Genomic DNA, 7,872 nt, shown 5'->3' with positions numbered 1-7,872 from the left:
ATAGAATTGTTACTTTGAATGGAATGTTTAGTAGTTACATCCATATTTGAAAAATTTGAATTAAGACAATTTTCTTTACAAGATTTAGTGCAAAAAATTATTTTTGTATTTTTAGGCTTATGGCACTTTATATTTGAACTATTTGATAACTCACATAAACAAGATTTCGAATTACAACATGATGTTTGACAAAATTGGGAAATATCGTTTTTTGGAATTTTGGAGTTACATCTGTTGTCATTAGGAGCACAAAATACGTCATCAGAAAAATGCGAATTATTATTAGTTATAAAATTATGTGGAGAATGTAACTTATAACTAGATATTTGATTATGCCTACTATTACATGATTTATGACTACAGTTTTTGGATGAAAAACGCGACGAAACACTTTGTATGTCCCGTGAATTTAAAGAATAAAATGCTTGGTTTTGCGCACTTGATATTTCACTAGCACTATTATTATCGTTATGCACTTCCGCAGAGTTATTAAAAGATTGCGACTCACCTTGATTCTTCAACTTACGACACTGGTCCCTGGTATGCAGTAAACACACGTTGGCCGGGATTTCTTAGTGACGGCGGCGGACTCCTGCGTTTGCATCGCCGTCGGGGCAGCTGACGCAGGTGGTTGTCGCACCGGAGCTGAAGGAGGTGGAGGCCGCGCCGAGGGGCGCGCGGGTGCGCGCGCGGCTACGGTCGGAACGCGTGCGGGTGCGGTATCAGAAGACGGGGGAGGAGGGATGGCGGGACCTGAACTAGGCCTCCGGGCCTCGTCGAATGAATCCTCGATGGTTCGCGCCAGGCGGAGCAAATCGGCAAAATTATTAAATTCTTCTCTTCGTATTCTTTTCCTAATACGGCTGTGGAGCAACACGTATGTTATGTCTAGTTGCGCGGACACAGACAGGTCGCCTTTCGGCAGCCGGGCGAGAAGGGCACGAATACGTGATATGAATATGTCCGTATTTTCTTCCTTCTGCGGTTTAGCGAATATTTCCAGATAAATACGATGAGGTGGCCGTCGATCACCAAATGCACTAACGAGATTATTTTTGGCTTCCTGCCATGACGACACCGAGTGTTTGATTCCTTGCCACCACGTGGCAGCTTCGTCTTTGAAAAGGAACGATAGCCCTTTTATGATGTTAGCATCCGCGACTTGGGCACAATCGCTGTAGGCTTTGACAGCGTCTGTGAATGCCTCAACGCTTTCTTGAGGTTGGCCCGCGAATGTAAATGTGCAGCGCGCTAGGGTTCCTTGACCTAGCGAACCGATATTGGAGTGGAGTTTGCCCTCGTTACGGACTCCAGCAAGTCTCTGAATGCTTCGGTTTGAGATCGCTGAAGTGACGCGATTATGGTTGCGACGTTTTCTCCCGAAAACGTGGCGTCGGTACGTAGCGTTGGCGATGAAGCGGCGGCGTCGCTGCCATATTGAAAATTGGCAGACGGCGACGTTGGTCGCGAAGGGTCTTGAAATACCTCTGGTGTATCTTCCTTGCGAGTTAGACTTGCCGCACGACTCCTTGTTATCGGCATTTTGAGTCACCGGGAAAAAAACTGAACACTAACACTGTATGAAAAAACTAACGTTGGAGCGCCACATATGAGGTAGTGTTGTAGATGATAAAAAGTCACTTTGTTGATAAAAGGTTTATTTGGTACACTACACAGAATATATATATAAAAACTATTTTAATGAGAACAAGGGTTGAGTTCTTAAAATTAATTAGCCCTGACTAAGGTATTTAACAAAACAATGTTAGGAAAGACGCGCACGCGGTGACTTACCAAAAGAGAAGAAAGGGCGGAAGAGAGTCATAAACATGGCGGACGTACGCGGTGGGAACTAGTAGTGGTGGCGCGTGCGTCGTGGCCTATGATTGGACGGCGATGTCAGAGTCGATAACTATTGGATTAGTCTCGATATCGCCGTGGCGCGCATGCGCGATTCGCTCGTACCGGATATTTGGCGCTACGGTTTGCTATAAGATGATATTGTAAACACAAGATGGCGTCAGATTTACGATAATAAAAAGGTGAATTAAAGATTGTGTTAAGTAGTAAAAAGAGATCGACAAAGTAACTTTAAATGTCGTTTCTTTGTTTTACAGGTATAGTTTGTTTTATTTCAGTTGGTAATTGTAATTGTGTGTATTTTTCTAATGTAAAAGTTATAAATAAAAATAATCTTTGTTTTACAGAGCAACACGTAGTTTAATTTGTCGAGAGTTCTCACAGAATTGACTAAATTGTCTTATATATAAATATATATATATATAAATTATTTATGTTTATCTTTAATTATGTAGAAATGTATTGTTAATTATACTGCATCCTCATTGCTTTTTATGTGCGCTGCCTTTTTAATTTTGGATTTTCCTTTATATTTTGGTTGACTGGAAGAAATCCCATTGGGGATAAGTCCGCCATTGTACATATTCTTCTAAACCAATAACTGTTTTGTAATTTGTTATATTTATTTTTATGTGCAATAAAGAGTTTACAAACAAACAAAAAGTTGTTTACAAATAAACAAACAACAAAATAATAAATGGAACAGACTCACTCTTATTGATGCCAACCACAACCAACAACCTTACCGGGCGACAATCGAGCAGCGAAAGGCGCTGCTGACGTGGGGTCTTCCCATACTCCTTAAGGAGGAGTCGGAGTCCTTAAGGAGGAGACAGTTGGAGGAGGGTAGTTATAATAATGGATAGTACAGTATCTGCTCTGTGTAAATAATTGCTTATAAATAGAAAACAACAGTGAATCTCGTAAATATCGTTAAATATCATCTCTAAATAAAGTGAAAATACGGTGCAAGTGTTATATCGGCAAAGCCAGCGCTAATTACACTACAATAAATACCGACCATAAACGAGTACGAAGAACGAAGAAATAAATGAAAAATAAGGTACGAAAATACATAGAAAATAAATCAAAATTGTCATATCTTCTTTGTAATCTTGTTTTCGTTATCTCTTGAGACCAAATAAAACAATCTATATGGTAACAATTATAAACAGCGCCATCTACCGAAGATTCCAATAACAAATACATAACACAACAAGCAGAAGTTGCAGGAAGCAAAAGCAAAACTATTGATCTACTTTCGGAGAATTGCTAAATCACCACTAGAGGGCTCATTTGGGAAATACGAAATAATCACATAATTAATTAGTATAATAATGTCAACATCAGTGCAGTCAGTGTAGGATGCACACAAGTCATCACTGATAGAGAGTATCTGGACTGTTCTTTATGTGATGAAAGATATGACCTTGTATGTGCCAATGTATCCAGCCCGAGGTTTTATAATACTATGTCAAAAGAGAATAAAAAAAGTTGGCGTTGCCAAGCATGTATCTGTAAAATACCTAAAGAAGGCAACTCTAACACGCCTATACGCCATGGCGAGCATCATGACGAGCAAGCCTCTCATTCCATATCGGAAGTGAGCCATGTAACATCGCGAAATAAAAGGACTTTTACAATGATGAATGATTCAGTAAACTCCGAAGAAATAAGCATCCTAGGAGACACACTCATCAAAGAAAACTCTAAAGAAAAATCGGACTTGACGCTTGAAAACATAAGTCAATAGTCAAAGTAATAAAAAAACGAGAAATTGATAAAAGAAATTTAAGAGATCGAACATAAAGTTCGAAGCCCAGGATCAAGCGAATTACCAGCACGAGCAATACCAGAAAATAGCAATAAAAAAATTGTACTCTACGGTCTCCATGAATATAAAGAATCCGAATACGACCTACACGGGAGAGTAGCTGAGGCCTTTCGTGAAATCCTCAACATAGATCTTCTTGGCTACATAGAGGAAACTCACAGAATGGGAAGATTCAGCAATAATAAACACCGTCCATTAATAATTGAACTAATCAGTAAAAAGATGACCAAATATATTTTAAATAATAGCTAGTTTTTCAAAGGAACTGGCCTTTCTGTATCACAGTATATGGAAGGAAATGCATTAAAAGAAATGAAATTACTACGTGAAGAAATGTTTAAAGCACGAAGCAAAGGAAAATATGCTGTTATAAAAAATAACAAATTATATATAGAAGGAAAGAAAATGGAGCTGCTAGAGGAAGCGATTAACAAGAAATAAAGCGAGAATGGACCGTCAACACCCAGTAAGAATACCTCCTTTCGTAGATAAACAACAATTTAACATCTTGTTTCAAAATTTTCAAAGCATCAACAACAAAAAACACTTATAGGAAGCATTCATAAACCAAAAACCCACTTATGATGCCATATGTATGTCTGACACGTGGCTAACTAAGGAAAAAATTAACTTAATAAATTTTAGTGGATACAAAGTCGCTGCATCATACTGCCGGAGGGAATATGATGGTGGTGGAGTCTGCATCCTAGTACAGGACCAAATAGAATCAAGAGAGAAGACTGATATTACCAAGATGTCTATAGAATATAATTTGGAATTATGTGCCGCGGAAATATTGAATGAAAATGTTTTATTAATATCATTATACTGGAATGGAAGAAGGTCTGACATTTTTAAACAACAATTACAAAAAATATTAAATTACCTAAATAACAAATACCCAACCCATAAAATTGTCATAGGCGGTGATTTTAATATCAACACTCTAGAAAATAAACCGAACATTAAGAAATTCCTTAATCAAATGGCAGAATATAGTTTCGAACAGCACATAAACGAGCCGACACATTTTACTAAAACATCTGCTACTTGTATAGATTAAATATTTACTAATTTCAAAGCCGAAATAAAAACAAAAGTAAAGAAACTAGGATTTTCCGCACATGCTGCAACCACTATTAGCTTCAAAACAAAACAAAAACGAAATAAAAACGACTGGTATGCCATTAAAAGAATATACTACTCTGTCAAGAAAGTAGCAGGAAAAGATCAATAATACACAAACTGTTTGTTATTCATCCAAATTTATTTTATCACCTTCAAAATATGCTCCTTTAGAAACGATACACTTACGCCAACGAATAATCCAATCATCAAAACATTTTTTAAACGCTGTTTCCGGAATTGAGGTCAGTTCTCGCCGCGAATTCTCTTTTATGTCTTCTACCGATTGAAAACGGGTGCCACGAAGTGGTAATTTGAGTTTAGGAAAAAGAAAAAAGTCGGCTGGAGCCATATCTGGTGAATATGGTGGTTGCTCGATGGTATTTGTTGAGTGTTTGGTTAAAAATTCATTCACAATGATGGCCTTGTGCGAAGGGGCATTATCATGGTGCAAAATCCAAGAATTTTCTTTCCACAAATCTGGCCTTTTTCGTCGGATTTGCTCTCTTAAACGCCGCATAACACTCAAATAATATTCCTTATTTACCGTTTGACCTTCCGGCAAGAATTCCGAGTGCACAACACCGCGATAGTCAAAGAAAACAGTCAACATGACTTTGACTTTTGAACGACTTTGGCGTGGTTTTTTCGGTTTCGGTTCAGTTGGAAGGCGCCACTCCGAAGCTTGTTGACTAGTTTGCATGTCAAACTCGTAAACCCACGTCTCGTCACCAGTAACAATGCGTTTCATGAATGTTGGGTCGGAATTGACTCGTTCTAGCATGTCCTCAGCGACTCTCATGCGATTGAGTTTTTGAAAAAAATTCAGGTCTTTTGGGACTAGCCGAGCGGCAACATGTTTCATACCCAAATTATTAGTTAAAATGGTACGGACTCGTGAGATACAGAAAGTTCGGTGGCTATCTCTCTCAAAGTTGAATGAGGATTTTCAGTCACTATTTCCTTCACTTTTGCGATGTTAACTTCAGTTGCAGACGTTGATGGCCTACCAGAGCGAGGCAAATCTTCCATCACATCTCGACCGCTTTTGAACGCTTTGTACCACTCATAAGCACGAGTTTTTGATAAAGTCGATTCACCGTAAGCCTTCTGTAACATTTTCAGTGACTCCGAACACGATATTCCATTGGCAATGCAAAATTTAAGACAAACTCTTTGTTCGATGTTTTTATCCATTATGAAATTAGCAATACACACTAGATATGATATAACTAAAAATAGCACTGTATTTAATGTAAACAACAGATGCAACTCAAACTCCGCGCCAAAATGGAAAACAGTTGTGCCAATCTAACAACAACAAAAAAAACAAAAATTTGAATTTGGAACCATAAATAAATAATCAATTCCCGATACTTTTCTGACTGAATGTACAACAAAAATAATATTAACTCATTTAAAATAAAATTAAGAGAATTAAATTTGCGCGAACTCATAGTCGAACAAAATATAAATAAAAACTACGCAATATTTCACAACACTATGATGAGCATCTTGGACCAATGCATACCAAAACAAAAATTAAAAATAAACAAAACACCAAAAAAATATTGGTTAACAGTAGGAATAAAAAAATCATGTAAAAATAAGAGATTATTAAAACTCCTTAATTTAAGATCAAATAATAAAATTTTACATAATTATTATAAAAAATACAAATATATATTAAAAAAAGTCTGTAATTACATCCAAAAAATTGTACTACAAGGAAAGAATAAAAAAATCAACAAACAAAGTCAAAACAATGTGGAGTGTTGTTAACTAGTGCACAAATAAAAAATATGTTACGGCAAAAAATAACATGGAATTACATATAAACAAAAAAACAGTCACTGACCCTGTAGAAATAGTCAACCATTTTAACAATTACTTTGCACGCATAGGCGAGAAAGGTACGGGGATCTAAAACATCTCAGCCTATATATTGTGACACAGAAAACAGTATATATATTCGTCCTATAGATGACAAAGAAATATATAAAATTATCAGAAACTTAAAAAATAAACGAAGCCACGGTATAGATTAGCTGCCTCCAAACTTGTTTAGAGAATGCGCTGAAGAACTAACCCTACCATTTTGTTTACTAACCAATCATTAAACGAAGGAATTTTCCCCGAGTTATTAAAAATTACAATGACAAAACCGGTTCACAAAAATAATGAAAAAACAGACTTGAACAACTACCGTCCTATTGCACTCTTACCAACTGCTTCTAAAATTTTTGAAAAAGTTATGGCAAACCGCGTTTACAGCTTCTGTGAAAAATATAAATTGTTTGACGAATGCCAAAATGGCTTCCGGGAAAATCGCTCAACAACATTAGCAGTGTTCAAATTCGTTCAGGAAATATTAAACACGCTTGACGGGGGTAAATATGGAATCGGAATGATGTTGGATATGACGAAAGCATACGACAGGGTTCAGTATAATATCCTATTAAACAAATTGTACGGTATTGGAGTAAGAGGAACTGCGCACAAATGGTTTAGTTCATATCTCAAAAACAGAAAACAGTTCGTGGAAATTGAGTATTTTGATCACAAAACCAACATAGTTAATGTTGTTCGGTCAAACTGTAAATCGACTAGCTCTTCTATTCCACAAGGCAGCGTTCTCGGTCGTCTATTGTTTCTTCTGCACATAAATGATTTTCCAAAAATAATGAATGATACGCATTGTGTCTTGTTTGCGGATGACATTTCGATCTTAACTTCTACCCAAAATAATACCAATTTACTTTAATGAAAACCTTAATGATATCCTTACAAAAATATCAAAATGGCTAAATGAACACAATTTGGAAATAAACTATGCAAAAAGAAAATTAATGATCTTCCACCCATATCAAAAACCACCATTAAAATTTAAAATTAACTTCAATGGAACGGACTTGGAGGTAGTAAATCAATTTACTCTATTAGGCATAAACATAGATAGCGGCGATGGTGTCCGCACCCCATCACGTCTCGTTCCCGGCGGGAGCGGTATGCGGTCTGCTGAAAGCCGCTTTGCGACGATGAATGTAAGAGGA

The 7,872-nt window shown here is 36.9% G+C and overlaps 2 pseudogenes; one reads left to right on the top strand and one right to left on the bottom strand.

Moving 5' to 3' along the window:
- Positions 1-517: 517 nt before the first annotated feature.
- Positions 518-1,553, bottom strand: LOC132904332 (activity-regulated cytoskeleton associated protein 1-like; annotated as a pseudogene).
- A 1,778-nt stretch (positions 1,554-3,331) lies between these two features.
- LOC132904331 (uncharacterized) lies at positions 3,332-4,135 on the top strand (annotated as a pseudogene).
- The last annotated feature ends 3,737 nt before the right edge of the window (positions 4,136-7,872 follow it).

Source organism: Amyelois transitella, chromosome W, assembly GCF_032362555.1.
Source record: "Amyelois transitella isolate CPQ chromosome W, ilAmyTran1.1, whole genome shotgun sequence".
Lineage (NCBI taxonomy): Eukaryota > Metazoa > Arthropoda > Insecta > Lepidoptera > Pyralidae > Amyelois > Amyelois transitella.
This window is presented reverse-complemented; position numbering and strand designations above follow the sequence as displayed.